Genomic DNA, 25,917 nt, shown 5'->3' with positions numbered 1-25,917 from the left:
AGCTTTTTGAAATATACTTCAAATTCTTTTCAACTTGTTTTCAGACATTCTGCATGATTTCTCGAGAAGAGTGAAATTTTTATAGTGTTAAAATATTCTTCCTTTCAATTCATATTCTTTTAGACTCTGAAGACTTAACCAAGAAAACTATGGAAATCAAAAGGAGTGGCTACATGACATAGGTGGCAAATTACCATCATTAACTCCACGTAAGTATCTTGTGGACATAACTTCTCATTTAATGATTTATGTTAATGCAAATATAATATTGAGATATCTCTGACTTTTGAAATTTGTTAAAAGTTAAAATCAGCTTTATAAGCAGCCCAAACAAAATAATCTCCATTTTATTTCTTTATTTCCTTTCAGTTTTATTATCAATGTATTTCACCAAGTAATATAAACCATATTTTAAAATTTCAACAATTATTCAATATTTATAAGCCCTTCCCCTTGTCATTCAACCTGAACATAATAGTAAAGATTTTTAGGCAGAAATAGGGATTTAGATGCTTTGAGGACCAAGTAACATACTTTCTCTTTATATGAAAGTTTAAATTCCTCATTTCTACCCCATGATAGAGGAAATATGACAACAAAGTGGTCATATCAGTGTAAAAAGTTTGGGTTAAATAATGCTGTTAAATAATTCCTTGGCAATCATAAAATGTTTTTTTGTATATGCCAGAAGATCATAGATTATTTAGACAGATCAGCAAGCGACCAAATATTAAAAGCAGTATCTTTCCACTCCAGCTATTGCCATATTATTTCTAATCCCCACAAACTATGAAGTGTATACTGTGTTTAGTAATAATTTAATAGAAATTATATCATTTCTTAACATTTTAATATAAGATACATTTATCTTTCCATGAAAGCAACTTTGGTAAAATAAGTTTTAATTCCTAAGTACTGAATATACTTAGCTATTATATGTATCTATTATTATTAGCATGTTTTAATTTTTCTGATAAATGCTTAATGTAGTTTACTGCCATAGAGTACATAAATCTGCTGGTTTAAGAGTTAGATATTTGCCTAACCAAAATAGGTATTTTACCTGCAATTTTGAATAAATGGGCAATTTAAAATACCCCAAATTTACCATAATGTGATATAAAAAAAACCTTCAGCATTATTTTCATTAAGTCAAGATGGCAATTTATTGTGATACCTATTTTCTCTTTCCCAAAATTGTCTTGTGAGCTTTGAACCTTGTATTTCTATGAGGAGGCTAATATTTTTCTGTATCTTAATCTATGGGTTGATAAAAGTATTGAAATGCTTACCAAAGATAAAAATAAGATGATTTAACTCATTTTCACATTAGATTGGACCAAGGTTTTTCCAGGTGAACTACAAATGCATTAATACCCACAGTACTGACAAATGCTGAATTATTAACATTGTCAGCTCCTCAGTTTCAGTTCATGCCCTACAGAGGAGTTTTAGGAGATTCAACAAAACTAGGTCTGGTAGCATGTTTACGAGCATCCTTTAAGGTATGTCTTGAACTAAAAATAAGATGACTCTTAATCAGTCATCTAAATCTGCCATCAAGGCCAGACTAAGGTTCATAAATGCAAAGTACCTATCTACAGTGAAGGAAGCAGATGAAGCCAGGGTTTGCCAACTCAGTGCATAACAGTTGAGATACTAGGCAGATGACTGAAAGTGATTCCTCATTTGGCAGGATCTGCAGCATTATGTGCAATACCTATGGTTTGTATATGTCTATGCAAGGATTCAAGAACCAAAAACGGTGATGAAAAGTAACTCCAAAAGTATTATGATTTATCACTTTTTTCTATTGACTGTAAATTTTTTTAATTATTTTAACCAAATACAGAATTAGCTAACTGAAGGAATCCTCGATCTTTCCTATAGTGAAGAAATAAAATATTACTCTGTTTCCTAGATTCTTCTAATGCTACACTCAACTTTAAAGTTCCCATGAATTAAAAATAGTTTTGTGGATAAGTGTACATTAAAGGTGGTCTATGATATGGGGACTGAAAAGTATGATTATTTGTGGAAATCAAAGGCTCTAAACATTACTTGTGTCTCATATTAGATCATTTAAATGATAAAAAAATGAAAACTAATTTTATTCACAGGATAAATATGCTAAATGAAAATGGTTTCAATACTGGGAAAATGATACTCATATTTTCTTTCATTCAATAGATAGGTCCCCTACAAAGGAATCACTCTGAAGAATATTGAATTATGGTAGTAAAATGATTTAATGTGTGTATAAAGTTGAGTCAATAATCCCAATTGTTTTTTAAAAATAATTTAGGGCTGGGGATATATATAGCTCAGTTGGTAGAGTGTTTGCCTTGCAAGCACAAGGCCCTGGGTTCAATCCCCAGCACCACAAAAATAATAGATAAATAAAAATAATAATAATAATTTAAATCTAGAACATGTGAGAAACTTAGGTGTACAAGTTGCCTTGTTAGACCACAAACAATGCAATGCAACCCTAATTTGCCATGGAAATAGAAAATAAACAGGAACATCAGTTACACTTGTTAAGGTTTAGATATGAGGTATCCCCCGAAAAACACGTGTGAGATAATGCAAGAATTTTCAGAGATGAAATGATAAGATTATGAGAAGTATAACCCTATCCATGAATTAATCCCCTGATATGAATTAACTAGGTGATAACTAAAAGCAGACAGGGTGTGACTAGAGGAAGAGGTTACTGGCCATGTGCCTTTGGGGTTTATATTTTGGCCTTAGTGAGTGGGGAACACTTGCCACCTTCCTGGCTGGCATGTCCTTAGCTGCTTTCCTTTGCCACATTCATCAGCCATGATATTCTACCTCACCTTGGGCTCAGAGCTATTGATTTAGACATCTGCTGCTGAGACCTCTGAAACCATGAACCAAAGTAAAATTTCCCTCCTCTAAGTTGGTCTAATCAGGTCTTTTGGTCACAAGAATGGAAAGCTGACTAAAGCACACCCAATATATATTATATCTGGGCTCTTTAGAAAGTAATGAGAGATCACAAAGTCCTTCTTGAAGCATTTTCCTTTCCTCATCAGAAAGTAAAGAATTTCTAAAATCAAAAAACTTAAGAGTTATTGGGCCCACTACTTACCAGATAGAGAATAAATGTTCTACATGCATCATATAATCTTCTCAAAAACCACGTCCATTTTACAGATGAGGCAGTTGAGACTCAGATAGGCTAAGTAGTTGGTCAAGAGTCACACCAAGTACCTAATTTCATGGTCCATTTGTTCTTCCTGCAGTAGTATACTTATTTAAGGCCTATAACACAGTTGTGTTTGTGTTTGTGCTCTTCTCTACTACCTAAAATTCCTTTCTGCTTCTTAATTTGTCCCCACCTCTTTCTTCTGAGGTCTACATACTCCAAAAACTATTCTCTTTGCCCTTTGTTTAAAATCCCCTGTTACAACAGTTGAAGTAATAACTGATTCACACAATATGTATTTACATAATGTTACCATTTATATTACAGCATTGTGATATACATATTGCAAAATTGTCTCCCTGACACTACAACATATCTCTCCCATCTTCTATTTTATATCCCTCTGTACTCTCTTTCACAGGATTATTATTATTATCCTCAGCATTACCACTATTATATATTATCCACCTCTATCAACCACTTTTGTTCTCATGCTGCTCTCTTATTCACCCAAATCTTACCTCCTTCTCTGATTTTATTTTGTTCAAATGTTATCATGCTCTGAAACCACCTACCTTTCCTTCTTTATGAACATTTCTACTCTTGACGATTTCATAAAAGGTTTAGTACACTCTTGGTTGCTAATTTATACAATGAATATCAAAGTACTTACTATATGCTAGAAACTAGGGATAGATAAACGAGATAGATCTTATTTGCCTAAAAATTTGCAGCCAGCCACAAGAGACATATAAGAACACCAAAATTTATAACAGATTTATAAATGTCATAATAAAAGTATGCATAAAAAAGTGATATGGGATTGTAGCTGGAGCTCAGTGATGGAGCATTTGACTAGCTTTGCATGAGGCCTTGGGTTTAATCCCCAGTGAAAGAAAGAAAGAAGGGCAGAAAGAAAGAAAGAAAGAAAGAAAGAAAGAAAGAAAGAAAGAAAGAAAGAAAGAAAGAAAGAGGAAAAATTGATATGGGCACAAGGAAAAAAGAATAGGAAGTCATTTGGGAGGCAGTTTAAGAAGGCTTCATAGAAGAGGTGGTATATAAAATAGAGTTTCATGGATTAACAGGATACAGAGAGAGAAATGGACATAATACTTATGTTTTGGGTTTTTAAAAAATTATTTTCTATTATGAGTTACTCTTAATTATAATGGTAAGTATATAAAATTATATATATTAAAATTATATGAAAAAAATATATGTCATGTACATATATATATTATTTTCCTTACATATGTGAAGACTACTGCTTGTGACCAAGATGGGCTAATAGAAACAAGATTTACCCTGAATGCTTGACCAACTAAAAAACTGGACCAAAAAATGGAAACAACAGTTTTCAGACACTGGACATCAGGCCACAAAGAATGGTGATTCCTGAGAAAGAAAAAACAGAAGAGGTCATCTCTACAGTTGTCCCAGATTACTGCACAGAGAAAGAAATTGCTGTCTGAAGTGCACACAGGAGGAACATAATGGTCTCAGGGAGTTAAGAAATGGAGTTGGGAGTCAAGGGAAGCGAAGGTGTCTATAGTCACAGAGCTGAATAACAGAGGAAAAAGACCTGTACATAAAGTTCCAGAGTTCTGCAGAGAGTCCTTCAAAAGAATTTAATTACCAAATAGTACATGTGTGCAAGGAAATTGATGTTACTAGGTCATTGAATGATACACTTAAAAGAAGTCAGAACTCTTCTTAAAGTCAGGACTCTTCTTAAAAGAGTCCAGAACTCTTCCAAGTCAAGGATGTTATGGTTTGGATGTGAGGTGTCCCCCAAAAGTTCAAGTGTGAGATAATGCAAGAAGGTTCAGAGGAGAAATGATTGGGTTGCAAGAGACTTAACCCAATCAGTGAATTAATTCCCTGGTAGGGGTTAACTGAGTGGTAACTGAAGTGGTAGGGTGTAACTGGAGGAGGTGGGACTTGGGAGCATGGCTTTAAGGTATATATTTTTATCTGGCAAGTGAAGACCTCTCTCTCTGCTTTCTGATCATCATGTAAGCTGCTTCCTTCCATGCACTCTTCCACCATGATGTCTTGCCTTACCTCAAGCCTCAAGGAATGGAGCCAGCCTTCTATGAACTAAGACCTCTGAAACTGTGAGCCCTCAAATAAACTTTTCTTCCCTGAAATTGTTCTGGTTAGATCTTTTAGTCACAGCAGAAAAAAAAAAAAAAACTACTAAAACACAGGAATATGTCATTTCCCATCATCAAAAATTTAAAACTTGGAGTGGATATGTTGCTCAGTGGTAGAGTACTTACCTAGCATATGTGAAGTCCAAAGGCCTCAGAAAGAAAAAATGTCAAAGAAAAAATGTCAAACTTCATAATACAGAAGGATTGGACAGAGTACTCAGAATGATACTGACTCAGTACTGAAGAGAATTAATCCTGCACTGACTGGCTATATACCAGTTCTAACTAACAGAGCTTAAACGCAAGAATTAAAACCTCACACTGTGTCCAGCTTAACTGCATACCAGAAAAAGTTCAAAATTATTTATAGAAATACTGAGCACTCAACAGGGTAAAATTCACAATTTTAGGCATCTAATAAAAAATTACTGGCTATATAAAAAAACAAGAAAATATATCCATAATGAAGATAAAACTCGATTGAAACTGATCCAGAAATGACACAGATGATAGAACTAGTAGAGATGGATAGTAAAACAGTTAATATGTTTGTACTCCATGTGTTCATGGAATTAAAAGAAAGATTGAACATACTAAGCAGAGAAATGGAACATATAAAAAAGACTCAAATTGAACTTATAGATATAAAAATATATTTGAGATGAAAAATACACTGAGTAGAATTAAAAGCAGATTAGACACTGCTGGACAAGATAAGCAAATTGAAGACATAGCAATAGAAACAATCCAAAGTGAAACAGAGTTTGGGGGGTGGGGAATGAAAAAATAAGCAGAAAATCAGTATATTATAGGACAACTTCAAACTGCCTAACATGCATGTGTAACTGGAGTCTCCAAAGGATATGAATAAAAATATTTTTTGAAAAAATAATAACTAAAAATTTTCCACTTGTGATGAAAATCACAAACCCACATATCCAAGCATCTTGAAGAATCCCAAGCTCAAAACAGATTAAGAAAACTACATTAAGGCACATAAAAACCAAATTGCTTAAAACCACTAATAAACAGAAAATCTTAAAATCAGCCAAAGAAAAATGACATATTACATACAGAGGAACATATATAAGTATTATAGCAGACTGCTTTTTAAAAGCAAAGCAAGGCAAAGATAGTGAACTATTATCTTTAAAGTGCAGAATGGAAAAAAATCCGTCTAAAATCTATACCAGTGAAATAAAGATTTTTTTCAAAAATACAAAAGCTGAAGAAAACTTCACCAGTTCAATAGCAAACATGTCCTAGAAGAAACACTGAAGGAGTTCCTCGGGTAAAAGACAATTCTATCAAATGAAAATATGAATCTACACAAAGGAATTAAGTAAACTGGAAATGGTCGCTATATGGGTAAATATAAAACAATGTGTATTTTTCTCCTTTTTTCTTTCTTTCATTGTGTATGTGTTTCTTATTTTTTTAATTTCTTTAAAAAGTTACTGACTAAATGGCAAGGATCAAGAATACAAAAGCAATAAATGCTGGTGAAGTTGTGGGAGAAAGGAACTCTTGTACATTACTGGTGGGACTGCAGACTAGTATAACCACTCTGAGAAGCAGTATGGAGATTCCTCAAAAAAAACCTAGGGAAAGAACCACCATATGACCCTGCTATCCCACACCTGGGTATTTTTCCAAAAAACCTAAAATTGTCATACTACAGCAACGAAGCCACATCAATCTTTATAGCAGCACAATTCACAATAACTAAATTATGGAATCAACCCAGATGCCCATCAATGATGAATGGATTAAGAAACTGTGGTTTATATATATATATATATATATATATATAATGGGGTTCTAGTCAGCCATTAAAATGAATGAAATTATGGCATCAGACAGTAAATGGATAGAAATGAAGAATATCATGCTAAGTGAAATTAGCCAAACTCAGAAAACTCAAAGGTCAAATGTTTCCTCTCATGCAGAAGCTAGAGTAAAATAAAGAAAAGAGGGAGGGAATGATAAGATTATGTAAAGAACCAATCAAATACACATTATCAGAGCAGAGGAGTCTAGTAGAAAGAAGAAGAAGGGGAGAGGGAGGGAAGATAGGAGGGCAAAGGGAAAGGGAAAAGTGGGGGATCATAAACTGAAATCAATTTCCACACATGTATGAGTTTATCGGGATGAATCCAACTACTATGCATAACCATAAAGCTCTAATAATAATAAAAAAATAAAAAATAAATAAAAACAAACACAAAGTCTGGAAAAAACTTACTGACTATTCAAAACAATAAGATCATCAATTTTGAGGTTTATAATATATGTAGAAATAAATGTATGACAACAAGAACACAAAGGTCTAAGGCAAAGAAATGGAGGTATACTATTATGAGATTTTTAAACAACACATAAAGTAGAACAATAGTATTGGGTGTATGACTATGGTTAAATTGAATACGTTTGCTGTAAGTCCTAAAGTAACCACTAAAATGCAGTAAAACAAAAAGTATAATCAATAAACTAACAAAGGATTTAAAGTAGAATCATAAAAAATTCTCAAGAAGTTCAAAAGAAGACAAGAGAAAGGAAAAGACAACAATGAATAGGTGGTAAAGTAGACAAGAAAGAAGAACATATATAAATTCAACCACGTTGATAATTACATTAAATATAAGCACTCTAAACATCCAAATTAAAATGTAGAGATCTTCAGACTGGATTTAAAAAGTAATAGTTACAGCCAGTCTACAAGAATTTCATTTTAAAAACAAAGACACACTACCTTAAAAAGTGAAAAAGAAGTGTTACCATAGTAACACTAAAAAACAAAGATACAATGGCTATCAAAGCAGATTTCAGAACAAAGAATATTACTAAGAATAAAGAAATTCTTTTATAATGAAAAAGAAATCAATTTATTAGGAGTATGTAATGATTTTAAACAAGTAACCACTTAGTAGAATTTCAAAATTCAAGAAGGAAAAACTGAAAAAATTCAAGAATAACAGACTTTTTGAAATCATGGCAAATGATAGAACAAGTAGACAGAAAATCTCTAAGGACATAGAAGGTCTGAATAATACTATTAACCAACTTTACCAGAACATGCTATCCAACAACAGAATATTCACTCTTCCCTAGGGCACAAGAACATTTTCTTAGGCATTTCTGAGCCATATAGTGCAAGCCTCAAAGTATTAAAAATATTCAAATCATATAAAACACATTGTCTGATAACAGTGAAATTATATTAGGAATTAATAAAAGATAGCTAAATGGAAAATATCCACAAACTTAGGAAACAAAATAACATAAAGTAAACCATGAATCAAAGTAGAAATCAAAATGGAAATTAGAAAGCATTTTGAACTAATTGAAAATGTATACCCAGTAAGTCAAAACTTGTGGAATGCAGCTAAAGCAGTACTTAGACATGAATTTATAGCACTGACACCACTGTTGAAAAATCAATGATCTCAGTTTTCACCTTAACAAACTATAAATAAAAAAAGCAAATTAAACTCAAAGCAAAGAAAATAACAAAGATCAAAACCAAAGTTAGTGAGATAGAGAACAAAAAGCAATATTAAATTTTGATAGGTATATTTACAGTTTCATAAGTTAGAGAAATGATATAGCTAATAGCTTACAAATATTAAAAGGATAGTAAGTAGATATTGTAATTCCATGCCAATAGATTCAACAACATAGATGATGTCACTGAAAGTGAAACAAGTAATCTAAATAGACATGTCTAGTAAAGAAACTGAATTTATAGTTTAAAATCTTCCCACAAAGAAAACCCAAAGCCCAGATGGCTACATTGGTAAAGTCTTTAAAGCATTTTTAAAAAATAATTTCTATTATACACAAATTCTTTCAGAAAATTGAAATGAAAATACTTCCCAGCCTGGGGTTGTAGTCAGTGGTAGAGTGCTTGCCTACCACGTGTGAGCATTTGGGTTCGATCTGCAGCACCACATAAAAATAAATAAATAAAATAAAGGTATTGTGTTCATCTATAACTAAAAAACAAAAAAACAAACAAAAAAAATTTAAAAGAAATACTTCCTAATTCATTCCCTGAGGATATAGTAATAATCAAGTTAGTAGCACTAATAAAAATGGACAAATAGATCAATGGAACAGAAGAGAGAATCCAAAAACAAAATTACATATATATGATCAATGAATTTTTTATAAAACTGCCAAGGCAATTTAAGGAGAAGGGACAATGTTTTCAGCCAGTAATACAGGAACAATTGGCTAGCCATAAGCAAAGACCTCAAACCCTATCTTACCCATATACAAAACTAACTCAAAATTAATCACAGACCTAAATTAGAAATTAAAACTATGAAACTTCTAAAAGATGAATTGAGAAAAATGTAGTAAACTTGAGTTTTGTATAGTTTTCTTAAATAGAACACAAAAGGCATGAAACACTAGAGAAAAAAAAGGTAGTAAATTCATTTCATCAAGATTTGAAGCATTTACCCAACAAAGTATATTCAGTAAAAGAAAAAGGCAAGCTATGAGGTAGTAGAAAATATTTGTAAAACATATCTACATATTTAGGATATATAAAAACCATTACAACTCAATAAAAATACAACCAAAATTAAAAAAAAAAGAAAAAAATTATGACATTTCAACAAAGTAGATAGATTGTGGCAAATAAGCATATGATGTTGTTCAATATCATAAATCATTAGGGAAAGAAATTAAAACCACAATGAAATATGGCTATAAACAATAAGAAGGTTAAAACTGAACACTAAAACTAACAAGCATTGCTAAAGATATGGAGCAACTGGAACTCTCAGATATTGCTAGCAAGAATGTAAAATTGTATAGTTACTTTGGAAAAGCTCAGCAGGTCTTACAAAGTTAAACATATCACCTAACCTGCCCATTCTATTCCTAGATATTTACCCTAGAGGAAATTAAAGTATATGTCTACACAAAGAAAAAGTTCGTAGCAGTCTCATTTGTAATATCCAAAAATCAGAAAGAACCTAAATGGACAAATTGTGGACAATTGTATGACATAACCATACAATTAAATACTATTTAGCAATTTCAAATAGAAGTGATTGACATGTACATGAGTGAATAATTATGCTGAATAAAAGAAACTAGACAAAGAGGATATAATGTGTGATTCCACTAATATAAAATTCTAGAAAATACAAACTAATCTATAGTCCACATATCAGTGATAGTCTGGGGATGGAATCAGCAAAGGAGCAGGAAGGGAGAATTGAGAGATTTGAAAGGTTCATGAAGAAATTGTTGGAGATAGCAGATACATTCGTTATCTTGGTTGTGGAAATGGCTTCACTTGTGTATAACTATTTTGAAACATATCAGATTGTATGCTTTAAATTAATAGCTTGTTATATGTCAATTATTATTTTTTAAAGTTGTCAAAAATAGTATGCAAGCCTGGTGCCGTGGCTCACAGCTGTAATCCCAGCAGCTTAAGAGACTGAGGTAAGAGGATCTCGAGTTCCAAGCCAGCTTTAGCAACTTAGTGTGACACTAAGCAACTCAGTGAGACCCTGTCTCTAAAATACAAGAAAGGGCTGGGGATATGGCTCAGTGGTTAACTGCCCCTGAGTTCAATCCCCACTACAAAACAAACAAACAAACAAACAAAAAAGCATGCAGTTGGTAATAGTCTTATTTCACAGGTGAGTAAACTAAGACTCAAAGAGGTTATATGATTTTCCTAAGATTACACCTAGTATACTAGATTCATACAAAAGTTATGAAAGAGTATTATATAATGAGGCAATGACAAAAGGCATATGTGTTGGGTTGCTAAGGCACGTTTACTTGAATGGAAGATGGAGATGAAAATTTCTCTAGCTCTCCAAGAAGAAAAAAATAACTAAAGAGTTTCCCAGGGAGGAATCAATAGGCTTTATATGAGTTATCTTTTTGCTCTTTTTTTCCATTGGTGTATATTTTGTCTCCTCTCACAAATAGATCGTAAATGCCTGCAGACTAATTTTTTTGGTTTTAAATTTGACCTCATGTACAGAAGAATCCTGAATTAATATTCTCATAGAGTAAATTAATAAATGAATGAATTAATGTTATTTTTTTTTCTGAATGATATGGAAATATGAATGACAAGGATCCTCTACAGTCAGCCTGACTATTCCATCTTCTTGAAAAAGTCTGTTTTTAAACTTCTGTTTCAATAAGTCTTTTCCCAGCCATAGGTGTATTTTCCACTGTCCTGCTTATCTTGAAAAGAACAAGAAAAAAAGAGTCTCTGTTTGGAGCACAATATTTGCTGGAGCTATACATTTTGTGGGCAAGGAGCAGAAAGGCAATATAGGCAATATAGCCAAACTCTGGATGCACCTGTTTTATTCCTCACAGATGTCATACACTAATCTATGTGAAAGCTACCTGATAAAAATTCTGTAACCTGGAGTATTTTCACTTTCTCACACTCATATGAGCCTTATGCCTCCAAAACCAACAAGGCCCTGACTGTACTCTAACTCCTAGTGTTAATAGTTTTTGTGTTTGTTTTATATATTTGTTATATTATGTGTTTATTTTGTGTACATATTTATGTCATACTTCTAAATACTCAAGGCAATTTTATCTTTTAAGGATGTTCTCATTCTTTTAAAATGCATTTTTCCCCAGTTTTCCATGGAAAGGAAAAGAGTCCTTAATTTTCAGTGAGCATTTAACTAATGACATGGAAAGGAATTTAAGCATGGACAAGAGATATTTAGTATGGTCATTTCCATCTTACCTCTTCAAAAATTAAGTACTGTGATTAACAAAACTATCAGAGAGAAAGCAGCAGGAGTTCTTTTGCCTCCTTTCCCTCATACTTCCCACCACATGTAGTCTTACCAGTCTTCCTGATCCCTTGTTTAAACTTTTTACATCTTCCTGACCTTTTGCTATGACTCTCATAAGTTGTTTCTCTAGCTCAAGTCTGCTTCCCCCTCTAGTCAATTCTAGCAACTACTGGCTGAGTTAATTTTTCAAAAGCAAAACTCTTGCCATACATCTGGACTATCTGGTTATGATGCCCCCCTATGATCTACCAAATGCCTTATTAGCAGGTCACAGTGATATGATCATACTGAATTTTCTAGCCTATACACATGCTATACCCTAGTCAAACTGAATTGCTCATTGTGTCCTATGGCATACTTGCTTGCTTTCATTTGTCTTCCTCATGCTCATTCTTCTGCTATTCCCCTCACTATCAGGATGCTCCTCTCTTCATTCCCAATTCTACTGACAAAAGTCTACCCAACTGTCAAAGAACATCACAAAGTCTGCTTCCTACTGTTCTTCTTAATGGATATAACTTAAATTCTTTGAACCCCCTCAAGTACTATTTTTTACACTATTAAGGCACTTAGTATATTCTGCACAAGGAATTACATCTCCTCTCCACTGTACATCTCTGCAATAATCAATGCAGCTTAATTGACATCTAATAATCCCTCCTTTGAGACATAGACTGGGTTGGTTAAACACTAAGGACACAAAAAAGAATAAAAGCATTTTAAAAAATATGTCTATATTCTATGTTTCTTGAGGGTAGGGACTACATAGATTTTCATTTGTTTCCAGTGCAGTATCTAATGCTGTGCTTTGAATATAGTTTGCACTCAATATACATTCATGCAGTTCAGTTAGTTTTCAAAAGATACTAAACACTCTCCTGAGAAGAAAACTTTTTGTTACCAAAAGAAATATTTTCCTTAACCTGGAAAACAAATAATCATATCTTTAAATAGTTTTTAGAGACCAGGTTGGAAGTTAGACTGACGACTGCTTTATACCATCTAGGAGTAAGACCCTATTGGGGTCAGATCACTCCTTACTGTGATACTAACTTCAAGCAAACAAGGCTGCATCAAATGATGAATTTCTATATGGTTAAAGCTTCAGACTGTAATTTGGTCCAAGTAAAGGTGGTTATTGCTTCACTTCACAGATATCTGTTCCTTATATATTCCTGAGAGTTTATATAGAACACTGCAAGATTTAAATATGTATCTAGTCAATGTATTTAGGAGACAGCCACTTTCTGTTTGACCAAATCATATCTACGAAGTTTTACTGGGTATCCCTGCAAGACTACATAGCATTGCTGGAAGCCCTGACACAATGAGACCTTTATGCACTATGAGATTGGACAAAATTTGAACTTATTCTCATCATACATACATTCCCAACCTTTCTGGGAAACAAAACAGAAAGACCCAGTGAGACTTTTTAAAAGGTAACACCATGAACAAAACTGGTCAATAGCAAAAAAGTAATGAAAAGAAATGAAATTAATGAAAATTAAAATCTTTAAAATCATATCCATTAACAACAAGGAAAAAAACCATGCATCAAAAATGAGGTCATTGCTAAAGGAACAAAAAGCCCCAAAGCCTGGCACCTGCCAGGCTAAGAACTCTGTTGGTTTAGCTCAGTTCCTCCCACAGTGAAGACATACCTCTCTAAGGAAAAAACTCAGTAGAGCGGATACATATTCATCACTCTGCCCACTATCAAAATTCAATTTAGGTGCAAAGACCTAAATTAAAAATCAGTCTCAGAGAATGAAAAAGAGAAATACACTATCTTTGTGCAGGAGAAACAGAAACTTAGAAATCCAGAATATGATATCTACAAATCTGTAGAGCACTGTTAGCATAAGATGGTGGTAATATTCCAACAGAATAAGAAAAAGATGAAATAGGTCTTTTTCATGGCATTCATTCTCACACTAAGATGCAACAGTTCTGAGGCCAAATATTTGAGGTGCTCTGAGACAGGTGTATTGGAAATTTTATCAGATAAATTCATAACTGAAAATATTCTAATGAAACCCTTCTGGGGTTGGAACAAATGGGTTATGAAGTCAAACAGACTGTTTAAATCCTAGCTCTTTTTCGTCCTTAAATTCCTTCCTTCCTTCATTTTTTAATTTTGGTTCATTTATTCGTCCTTTCAACACATATTTAGTGGGAATTTATTATTTGTCAGGCACTGTGCAGGGAACTCGTAATACAGATTTGAACAAAACAGTCATGGTCTCTGCCCTAATAGAGTTTTTAGCCTGGTGAACAAATAGATATTAAATTAAAATACAAATATATGATAAATACCAGTCATTTTAAGTGCTATGAGAAATCAGAGTTGAGATAAAACAACCAAGGATTGGGAGAGTAAAGCGTCTCCCAGATTTGTTGAGGGATTAAAAACAATGTAAAAGTGTCTACGTGTGCAGGTTCTTAACACAAGTACCAGCTATTTTTTGTTAGCTTCTCTGTACCAAGCATAGATCCCTGATTGTCTATTCCTTCCCATTCCTCTCCTGTCACCAGAACTGAAGTGTTAGAGTAATGTTGGGTGCTACTGTGGGAAAATTCCCTCCAGACATTTCAAATTGCTGCACAACTTGCCATTCTATCAGTTTTCTATATAATTAGAACCTTAATCAAGCCACAACCTTCTTATAGGCATCTATGCATTTCATTTCCTGCTTAATATCTTTGAAATAATTTATAAACATTACCCATTTAGTAGCATGGCATATTTATCCCAAATTTTTCTCAAGAAACAACCAACATCCAGGCATGGTGGTGCACACCTATAATCCCAGCAGCTTGGGAGGCTGAGGCAGGAAGATCAAGAGTTCAGAGCAGCCTCAGCAACTTATTGAGGCCCTTAGCAATTCCACAAAATCCTGTCTCTAATGAAATATTTTTAAAAGGGCTGGGAATGTGACTCAGTGGTTGAGCACCCTCGTATCAAAAACAAAACAAAACAAAACAAAAAGCAAAAACAAAACCCAGTACCAAAAAGGAAAGAAAGAAACAAACAAACAACATCAAGAACTGAGACTAATTCATTCTATATGGAAGAAATGCCAGAGAAACATAACTAAGAATTTCCCTCATGGTTGTAAGTGTATGTTTAAATAGAATATCTCATTGTAGGAGATTTTTTTCCAAAACCTTTAAAAATCTCCTTTAGACCATAAGTATTGTTCTTCCCTATTCTTAGAAAGCAAAAATTCAATGAGCCTTAAAACTTGATAAATCCTAGTTCAAGTTTAGCAAAACTTCAGAGTTAACAAAGATTATAATTACTTTCCAATTATCCTATCTTCATCACCTCACTATAACAACTAATCCCAACAGTTCTTCAATTTTCTTTTACTGCACAAAAGGGACTCAAGTATCCTTTATTATAAAAAAAATGGAATTCTTCAGTTCCTAATCAAAAAGATGATCCTGTATACAATTTAAGGAATATGTGTTAGGCATTATCCTCAACTTGGCAAGTAGCATACAGACTGAAAACAAACTATCTCTAAATGAAGGAAAGAAAGTTCAGAAGGGAGAGAAGAAAAAGGGAGGGAGCAAAGGAAGAGGAGAAAAAGGGAAAGAGGAAAGGAAGGGTAATCAGAATGCATTATACCGTTAAGTCACTGTAAGTCACTTTGCAGAAAATTGTTCAAAGAGCTTTCCAACCCCCAAGACTAAATACATCATACACCATATCAGAAACCTAATTCACCTCATTCTTTGGTCTAATAGATATAAGGATGATTGTTCATAGTTACAGTGAATGAGTACTTCTTAAAGGTCTCTCATATACAACATTACTACAGTGTGCTATATAAATGATTATTTTCATGTACACATATATTAATATTTACCCAGAGAAGCAAAATTATTCTCATTGGTTCTTCCAGGGAAACACATATTTCCTAAAATTCCTACAGTTCTACTTAAATGGCATTGAATTGAAATCAATAAATTTGAAACAAATTAGGGGAAAAAACTGTAGAACCCCTTTTAAATTACTATTGTCTGAGCCAAACACATAACAAATAATTTCACACCTTTAAAAAGAATCTTAAGATCCATTTTGTGGTTCTGCAAAAATATCCTATTTTGATCATCTATTATTTCATATATTTTTCTTCCTTTTTCTCTTCTCGATTGTTGCAATGATATTTCATCCATTTGTTCAATCATGTCTTCTCAAAAAGCCCAAGCCTTCAAAGTTTTCCAATACTCTTTCCTGTTTATACCCATATTTTTCAAGTCTTAATTTCTTAGTTTTTTTAATGCTTAGTCTATTTATTATGAATCAGATGCTATGGCAGATGTTCATAATACATTAATAAACACCAGTTAATGCAACTGAGAACTATTCCTCAAATTCACAAGAAGGGTAATAATACTTTCCCAAGAAGGTCAGTAGGTTTACCAAGTGATTTCTCTTTTATCTAACGAGGGCTTCATGATATAAACCGAAGAAAAGAATAGATACCATGATGTATGTAAAGTGTTTATGCTCTGATGACACTTGAATGCAAGTCAACCTGCCTGAGCATCCCTACTGTCTAGGAAGACCCCTTTGGGGCAGGTTTTTCTATTTCTCTCATTTTATACACAAACTCCCTAAGGCTAAGAGGGATTAAATGTCTGACCACACATGTTGCTCTGCATTAGCCACCAGGGACTTTAATCTTCATTTTCTCACTTCTAAATTTGTTTTCTTGCTACCCTATCACCCCACCTATATAAAATCCAATTCTGTATTAATTGTAATTCTATATAAATTTGATATCCTGAGTTAGTTCTTCCCTGATCCATTATAACTAAGATCTGCAATATTAAAAGTACAACTAAATTCCAAAATATTACTAAGTTTTCCACCAGATATTTCCTCTAAGCTATCTGTCCTGCAACTGCAAGCCCAGGGCAGTCAAGGGGAATACCTCTAACTAGTCACTGAATCAACATAATCAGTGAGTTCACAAACTACCATTACCAAGACAAATCCCAGAAGGTTTTCATCCCTAAGAGTTGTTAAACATTCAATGAATGTCCACTTACTGCTATATTGGATATTACATTTTGGGAGATTAATCCCACCTTTAAAACAATCTATTCTGACTGATGATGCTATAATATATAAAATAATAGAAAAATGATATTCACATATGAAATAATATATCTAGATTTATTTTTTGTTTTATTCAGTGAAACTCAGAACACTAATGACAGTAATTAAAACCAAGCGATAGGCTTGATAACAGCCTGTCTTAGCAGTGGCACATGCCTATAATCCCAGTTACTTGAGAGAATAAAGCAGGAGCATTGCAAGTTGAAGGCCAGTCTGGACAGCTTAGTGAGACCTTTTCCCAAGATAAAATAAAAGGGGTTGAGAATACAATTCAGTGATCAAGCACCCTGGACCCCTGATTTCGAACTCCAGTACTACATTAAAAAAAAAAAAAATCTGTATTCCGCCTAACAGTTACAGGGATGCAGACTTGGATTTCATTAATGGTATTGCTTAATTATTTACAATATGAGGATCAAATAGGGAAAAACAATAATTAACTTCTAACATATCTTCTTGTTGCGTTTGTGTTCTAAAGATATAAAAGAGCCCAGAGGTGAAATAAAAAATTAAAAGTCCGCTTTTATTAATGAATTAATTCACTGACATTTATATGAAATTGAGCCCAAAAAAAAGGAGAAACAGCTAACCCCAGTACAGTTTGTATCCAAAGAAAACCCCACCCACCTAAACTCTCTAGTAATATGCCAAGTTTTAAGCCCATAAGGTAATGACCATCTTTTCTTTTCTTGTAAACACTTTACCAAGCCCTTAATATGAGCAAATAATAATAATAACAAGCATTACATCATATGCATAAACTATTATGACCCGTTAAATATTAAGGATAAGTCTCTTTTGCCAGTCATTCATGGAAAGGGATGTTTTGGAAATTAAACTACTTTACTGTCACTGCTTTGTGTTTTTGAAAACTTCCTGCAAGAAATATGTAAGTAATATACAGAAAAAAAGAAAGAGAGAGAGAGAGAAAGAAGATGGGCAAAATATTTTATCTTAACTGGCAATATTTAACTCACATTTTCACACTTTGGAACTGGCAAAAATTGGTGAAATGATAATTTTTATACCAAAATTCCAAAATAACATGAAACATGTACTTTGAATAAAACTGTATGCTGAAAGTGACTAGAGATAAGATGCAACAAAATAAACTAGATTTTGTTATTTAGTCAAATATTTAGAAACTAGTTGCTAAAATATTTCTAGTAGTCAATAACTTTATATTTTCTTGAACTATAGGCAGACTATATTTCCCACTTTACATACACTTACATAATCTAGCTGTGCACAGTATATTTGTTGACACTCCTCAGCTACCCAACTCAAATCAAGACTACATTTCCCCTTCTCTGTGTATGCTTAACCTTTTCAATAATGATAAAAGTTATATAAGAATACTAGAAAATGATTAAACTCATATTCTTGGCTAAAAAGTTCAGAGAGCACCTTTTGGGGAAAATATTCAAATTTATTAGCAAATTTTAGAAAATTACTCTCAAAACCCACATTGTTTCCAGTCTCAAGTTAGGAAGAATTTTTCTCCAGCAGGCACTGAATCACTTTAATGGTGACTCTTACGCAGATCTACTCTACCTTCAAATGTAGCAAATAAATTCAGCTTTACTGCAGTACTATTAAAATGTGAAAGAACCATAATAGGATCTTAAAAAGAGCTTTTGGCACTACATTAGTTTACAGAAAACCCTACACTGAACACTAATGCAAAAATTTAATGATAGTTTGCCTAGTTGCCAAAAGAGTTACAAAAAATATTTTGTCATAATATATAAGTTATCTCAAAGGTATCTGAGAATATTGCTGTACAGAATTGAAAATAAGTCTCCAAAGGTCATTGTTCTTGTGTGGTTTTTTCAGTATCAATAAATCATCAATGTACCACCTTTACTTTAAGACTGTTATCTGCTTATAGGCTTGCCTTATGATTAAATAAACATCATAAAGAGATTTTTTTTCTGCTTTTTTAATAAGTCACCTTCCTTGATTGTCATCTAACATGGATCTACCTCACACCAAATTCCACTTTATAGTGAATATGTGATTTTCAAGTTTCCGGTAACAAAATCAATAGCTTTAATTCCCTTTTTCTTTATAAACCCCAACCAAATTTTTTAGAGTTGAAAAGTAAACCAAGATCAAATTTAGACATGTTGTTTGAAATTAGCAAAGATGAAACACTTCAATGCCAGACAAAAGCCCTGATTTTAAGAGTAGGTTTTTGCCTTCCCTGAAATGCCTAGCTCAGGCTGTGTATTTTTATGCCTGCAGATATTGGCATGTTTCACATTTAAGATTATGACACACCAACTTATTTTGAAATTTAAAAAATCTTCCACTGCGCATGTTTCAAGTGCTTCATGACTATCACTGATAATTGGGCAATTAACTTGAAATTACCAAATGTGCTGTGATGGCACAATATGTAGTAAGCAACATGAAAGAATGAAGAACAGGAATTTCATACAGAGAAAAAGAAGTAATAAAGAGTAAAAAGGCCATAATAAACACAGTACTGAATAAATTTTAAGTCCCAGGTCTCAGTGGTTTAATTGTACCAGTAGAATGGTTTAATGAAACAAGTGCTGAATATTACAAACTTTTTAGAGTTTGTTCTTGTCATACAAAATGGAATCTTCTCTCTCACTGGTCTTGTGTAATATTCAGGGATTGGTTAAAAGTAAGTGAGAGAGTTTCATTAGACAACAAGCACAAAACTATTAGGTTAAAATTTCAGAGAGGCAGATTCTTAAGAAACAGGAGTTTGCCAAAGGGGAATAAAGGGAAAGGAAGGGGGATGGGAATAGGAATGACAGTAGAATGAATTGTACATAACTTTCCTATGCTTATGTATGAATACATGACCCGTGTAACTCCACATCATGTGCAACCACAAGAATGGGAAGTTATGCTCCATGTATAATATGTCAAAATACAATCTACCACCATGTATATAAAAAAATAATAATAATAAAACAAATGAAACAGGATCTTCCAAAAATAGTTGTAAGGTCTTACTTTAAATATGAAACAGACAAAGCAATAAACCTAGGGCTAATGAGGACCTCGAGAAGGCAAGCTATTGTAAACATATTTATCAACTAAAATTTAAGATGCATGACTTGACATCAAAACAAAAGGATGAAACTCGGCTCTACTGGCAAAACCTCTTCAGTGTTAATCTCATCCAAGTCTCTAATACTGGGCTTTTCTGGCTAAAACTATTGTGTAATGGTAAGAGTAGCTTTTTTGTGCTTAAATATAGCCAGTGAAGCAAATTCCATAAACCCAAATCCTACCTTATTGCAGTGGCAGGCCATTTGAACAGTTTGTAAGAAAAAACCAACAATTTAGAAACTCATAGAGGAAAAAGAGATTCAAAACTACAGCAAATAAAGGACACTATTAAAAACATTTTTTTCTCAAAATTCCATCAATATTACTCCAAAACACCACTAGGAGATTAAAAATAGGCCAGGCTGTCCTTTCAGGTGTAAATTAGAAACAGAAACTAGAGAGAGCATAAAGAACAAGTATCTAAGGGCACTAGTATATAAAACTTAAAAGCTTAAAATGTAATAGATATCCACATTCAGATTAGCAAATTCCTTTCAATTAAAGTAGATTTCTGCCCACGGTTCACAAATGTATAGTAGCTGTGTGTATTAATGTAGATACTTCAAATGTCAGTATATCTCTAATTAACATGAGCACACAACTGTAAAACTGAAAAGGTACAATTTTAAATTCCTTACATTCCCAGCATTAATGCTTTCATGGGGCAGCTCCCGTTGTCATGGAAAATGGCATTCAAGCCCTATTTGTGGATTTTCACAGCTCATCTTTTTTATTTACCTGCTCTATGTCAAGATTAGCCTGGAATAATATTTTTTAAAGATAATGCACTTAGAGCTACTTGTCCTTAAAATCACAGATGTTCTCACTGAGGGAGCTTTGGTCTGGGCTCTGCTCAGTCTGAAACTGATTTCTTTCCATTTTAAAATACCACAAAGACATGAATTCATGATTTTCTTTGTTTGTTTCCTAAATATCTATGCAATTCAAAAAAATTCAGCTGAAGCTATAATGTGTGGCAGTTTTGGAATAGAAGTATAAGAAAATGTCAGGGAGAACCAAATGCCTCAGGAAAAATGAAGAAATGAAGTAGTAATAGAAGGCTCTCTGCAATGTCTTCTCTGACTTACTCTACCCTAACTTTTCAAAATTATTTATTCAGCAACAATGTACAGTTTGAAACAGTGATTGAAAAACCTCAGAAATTCTCTCAGAGAAGACAGCATGGAAAGATCACTGAATTTATACCATGAATTCAAGTTCAAGTCCTCTACTCTGCAAAAATAAGGATAATTCCTACTCATATCACAGAATTTTTAATGTCTGCAAAATCAGGAGTCCTACCAACTTAAGATACTGTTATTACCTCTCCAAGCCTGGGATTAAACAATTATCACTTTTTGTACCAGACAATAAAGAAATAGTGAGAGGCCCAAGGAAAAAGGTTGCTAATAGAAACCATGAACTGAGACAGAACTTTATAAAAGGGAATTCATTGATCAAATTACTAATGTGGCTAGAGTAACCTGGAAAATCAGGGTACCTAATGAACCACCTTTGTTGTTGTTTTGTTTTATTTAACCAATTGTTTATTGCCCTAGTAAAATTGAAAAGTTGGAGTTACCTAATTATTTTTTCATTAGAGTTAAAAAATTAAATGTGAGTTACTGACATGCAAAATAAGGCCTTCTTACACAATGCCTACTTTGGGAAAAGAGACAGGTGCTTAATTTCTTAAAAACACTGGAAATATTGTAGTTTTTGAAGAGATAAGTCATTTTCCTTTACAGTGTTTTCCTCTTTTGACCTGGGTAGTAGATGTGACTAGGTAAGATTCCAATCGGTTCTCACACTCTTGATGTGACCTATTCATTATGGATGTGCAAAACAATATCCCACTTTCCTTATCTCATAAACTAGCTTCTGATACCTTACTAAGAAACCTCCCCATGACCACGAGGTATAACTTTCTGCCTTAGATCATGTAGCAAATATGCAGTTGCAAGACATGGAAATTAAAGTTCATAAAAGCAACTCATTTACTTGTTCTTAAGCCTAACTAGATTAATATTTCTTTTGTTTGAGCTGCTTTATCATCCAGTGTAAGTGATGAATAGTTTCCATAATAATGGAAAGAAACAGAAACTCAAAAATTCTTAATGCCATGTTAGTTTCATCTCACTTATCTTAGTCATAGTATCCTGCCCCATCTCTTTAATAAGAAGGTTCTGCAGTTGTGAGATCAGTCAGGAGATGGTCCTAACAAAGCTAGAGATTGCTAACCCAAGGAACAGCAAAGTTCATACTCTACTCTAGTATATGGAAATCTTCAAGACAAGAAAATAATTATTTTAGGCCTGTTTGACTACCATGACTTCTGCCTCAGTAATCAGACAAAATCTAACTAAAAGTTTTTGTTTTTAAAGTTAAACTCCAAAAATAACATATGAAAACTGTATCAACAGTGCCCCCTCTAATTTTAACCTCTCCATTTGTTAAATCACAAGAAAATTTTCAACTAATTGGTTCTCCTCCATTCAAAGCTAGCCTATATGTGTCTTTGGTGCAGGGAAAGAAGTGAAGAATTTAGGATACAAAATCTTTAGGTGATGAGAATTGTAAATTATATATTAAGGAAGTTCTCCTTGGTTGATGTGACAGTAATTGTATTTGTCACTTTAAAAATTTTAATCATCCTAAAATTTTACTAGAATGAGAATGACTTCAAAGATAAGAAAGAAAAGAGAAAGGAAGTAAAAAAGAGAACAAAGCAACTAAGATAAGATTTGGACAGCTCAAAATTATTTCCCTTCATTCAGATTTCTAATAGGATAAACTCAGCTCCTTAGAATCCTGTCTTCATCAAGAGCCCTTAAAAAGATACAATACATTTCTTTCTCCATCTTCTTTTCCTCCTAATCCTCACCATTATACTTTGCACAAATTAAAAGTTTATAGTTAACCCAAATGAACCATGCAGTTTATAAAATTTCATTTTAAGCAAGAATTAAGTCTTCAAATAATAAAATGTAAATCAACGCAGTTTCATAAAAATAACTATACTTAAAGCATTAAAAATATACAAAATTTATTAAAATATTTTAAACATGCCCATCTACTTTTTTAAAAGTTGATCCAAACTGCTTGAACCAATCAATACTACCACTAAAGGAAAGGTAAAACTGATTTTAAACAAATTTTCACTGCTTTCTAGGTAAATACTGAATCACTTAAACTCCAACTTAAAAGATTACTTTTTTCAGATACTTCCCTGAAAGTATATTCAGTGTTTTTGCTGTTATGAAATGTAAAAGAGCCCCTTAAATGCCAATAGTTTATAACAATGCACAGATATGAATATGTTTTCAGCCCAAGCTACTTAACTGTGGGTCTTCTTGGTTTGTGTGTGTGTGTGGGTGTGTGTGTGCGCGCGCACAGTGGCAATGCTGGGGATTGAACCCAGGGCCTGTGTTCTACCACTGTGCTGTATCCCCAGCCCCAGAAAGTCATTTTTAAATCTGTTTATATTATCTCAACTACTTCTATACAATAAATATATATTGATTAAAGTGCTTTAACAGATGTTTAAAGTTCATGTCTTTTTTGTTTCTTAAATTTATCTTCTTTCCTGAGAAAAGTTACCTTTGTTTACCAAATTACCATTTAAAATATAATGGTATTTGGGGGATGGGAGAAAAGACAGGAATACCACCATTTTGATGTATATTACACATTCACCAAATGAGTGTTTGGGTCCTTAGTACATAATCTCCTCATGTGCTGACAGCACTTAGAATTCCATACCATCTCACATCTTTTCTCTGAGCACAAGCACACAATACTTTTCAAGTCCAGATAACCAGAACATGTAAGAAGTTATCAGGGTAAATTATTCATGTGTATATAGACTAGCATCTTTAAGGTAACTCATTCCTCCAATTGAGTCTCATTCCAAGAAAGTAAGATGTTTATTCTTTAGTCTCTTTATAATGGGCCCTGAATTGTGTTTTTTCACTGGAAGTCACAACAGTCTTTTTCATCAGCTGATACATTTTTTTCTATAGTCCTCTTATTTAAAAAAAAGTAATAACACAATAATACAAATAACACTTTGTGACAAGTATCAAAAAACTAATAAAAATTCACACACAAAGGATTTGTTTATACACTGTAACTGTTTCACTACATAATGAGTACAGTAATAAATAAATCAATACTTACAATTATGCACAAAAATCAGCCCCAGCACCCAGAAATCACTGGTAAATTGCCTTTGAATTCATGAAAGTGACCTGGAAAATTAGACACAAAATGAAATCAAAAAGGACAACTAAACTGCATTTATATGCTTTATTAAATAAGTATACATTTTGGCAATAAATCATACAATTTTTAATACAGGCAGTTGTCCTCATCTACTCTAACAACTTTTTCAAAGATGATAATGCCAAAAGGAACAATAATTTCATTATCCTACATCTAAGAATACTTCCATCCATTATGGCTTTTTAAAAAAATGTCAGTAAAAAAGTAGATGTTTAAAAGTATAACTAGGTTCTTAAAAAAAGGAGATTTTTAAAGGAGAGAGTAAGACAAGTTACTTTTGAAAAACAAGTTAATTTATCTCAGCAAGTTAAAATGAATTAGTTTCATAGAGAATATCTTGAATGTGTTTAACTGGAATACCTTATAGGTAGAATGGGAAAAAAGGAAGCAGTTTTTGTTGTGTCTGAGGTGCGGAGCCCATTATTTATAGCTCAGCTATACAAAATGCATCCTGTATAAGCCACAATTCAATCCAAAATTCTTTTGTTTGCATACACTTTAGTTTTGGCTGAAGGAGTAACAGATGCAATTCAAACACATGGAGCTAGCCTTATAAAAAATTTTAACTAGCACAATGAGTCACTTTATGCCTCTAAATATCTATGATTCCCTCTCTCCACAACCCCTGTGCATTAGAAGGTAATTCAGTAGTTTATTTTTATTGTTTGGTCTAAATACAGCACATTTTTAGTTCCATGAAAACAAAGAAACTTTGTTGCAAAGGCTGTATTCCTTCCAGAATGTGAGGATGGCTATGAGTAGAGTTCAAATGAAAATAATAATGGAACTTGAGTTCTTAATTTAGGTCAGAAACTTTCCTAGGCTCTAGGGATTGGTTTGATTGAATCTGTGTTTTCAAAATATAGCCAGTAAATATCTAGGTTAGTTACAGCTAACTAGGTTTAAATAAAATTCATCCTGGGCAAAAAAAAATATATCTTGATCAATATTTGTAGGAACAACTATGCCCAACTTTGCAATTATAGCACAAATGGCCTTAATAGATTAAGTACTGGCATCTGAAATTAAGCTGGGATATGAAACAAAGATCTAATTCAGACCGTCCTCAGTCCCTAAAATATGCTTTTACTAAGTGACCAAGATAATTTATTTTATTTTCCATTAACAATTGATAGATAATAAGGTCTGGACATTTGGACAGCTTTAAGTATCAGCAGTTAATTCCATTAGGTTTCTTCCCTTGACTTTTTTTTTTTTTTTTTTTTGGTAGAAAATGGTACCCCCTAGACCTTCTCCACTCCAATT

At 33.0% G+C, this 25,917-nt stretch overlaps 1 protein-coding gene across 18 annotated transcripts in view; it reads right to left on the bottom strand.

The window, feature by feature from the left end:
- The window catches only part of Sox6 (SRY-box transcription factor 6), a 556,749-nt gene that overhangs the window by 442,421 nt on the left and 88,411 nt on the right, over positions 1-25,917 (bottom strand). For all 18 annotated transcript variants that reach the window (XM_047516550.1, XM_047516548.1, XM_047516547.1 and 15 more), the window contains exon 2: positions 24,547-24,617. The gene's annotated coding sequence lies outside the window, so the exon portion shown is untranslated. The remainder of the gene's footprint in view (positions 1-24,546; positions 24,618-25,917) is intronic.

This window comes from Sciurus carolinensis, chromosome 11, assembly GCF_902686445.1.
Source record: "Sciurus carolinensis chromosome 11, mSciCar1.2, whole genome shotgun sequence".
NCBI lineage: Eukaryota > Metazoa > Chordata > Mammalia > Rodentia > Sciuridae > Sciurus > Sciurus carolinensis.
Note: the sequence above shows the minus strand (reverse complement) of the source record. Positions and strands in the feature narration are given on the sequence as shown.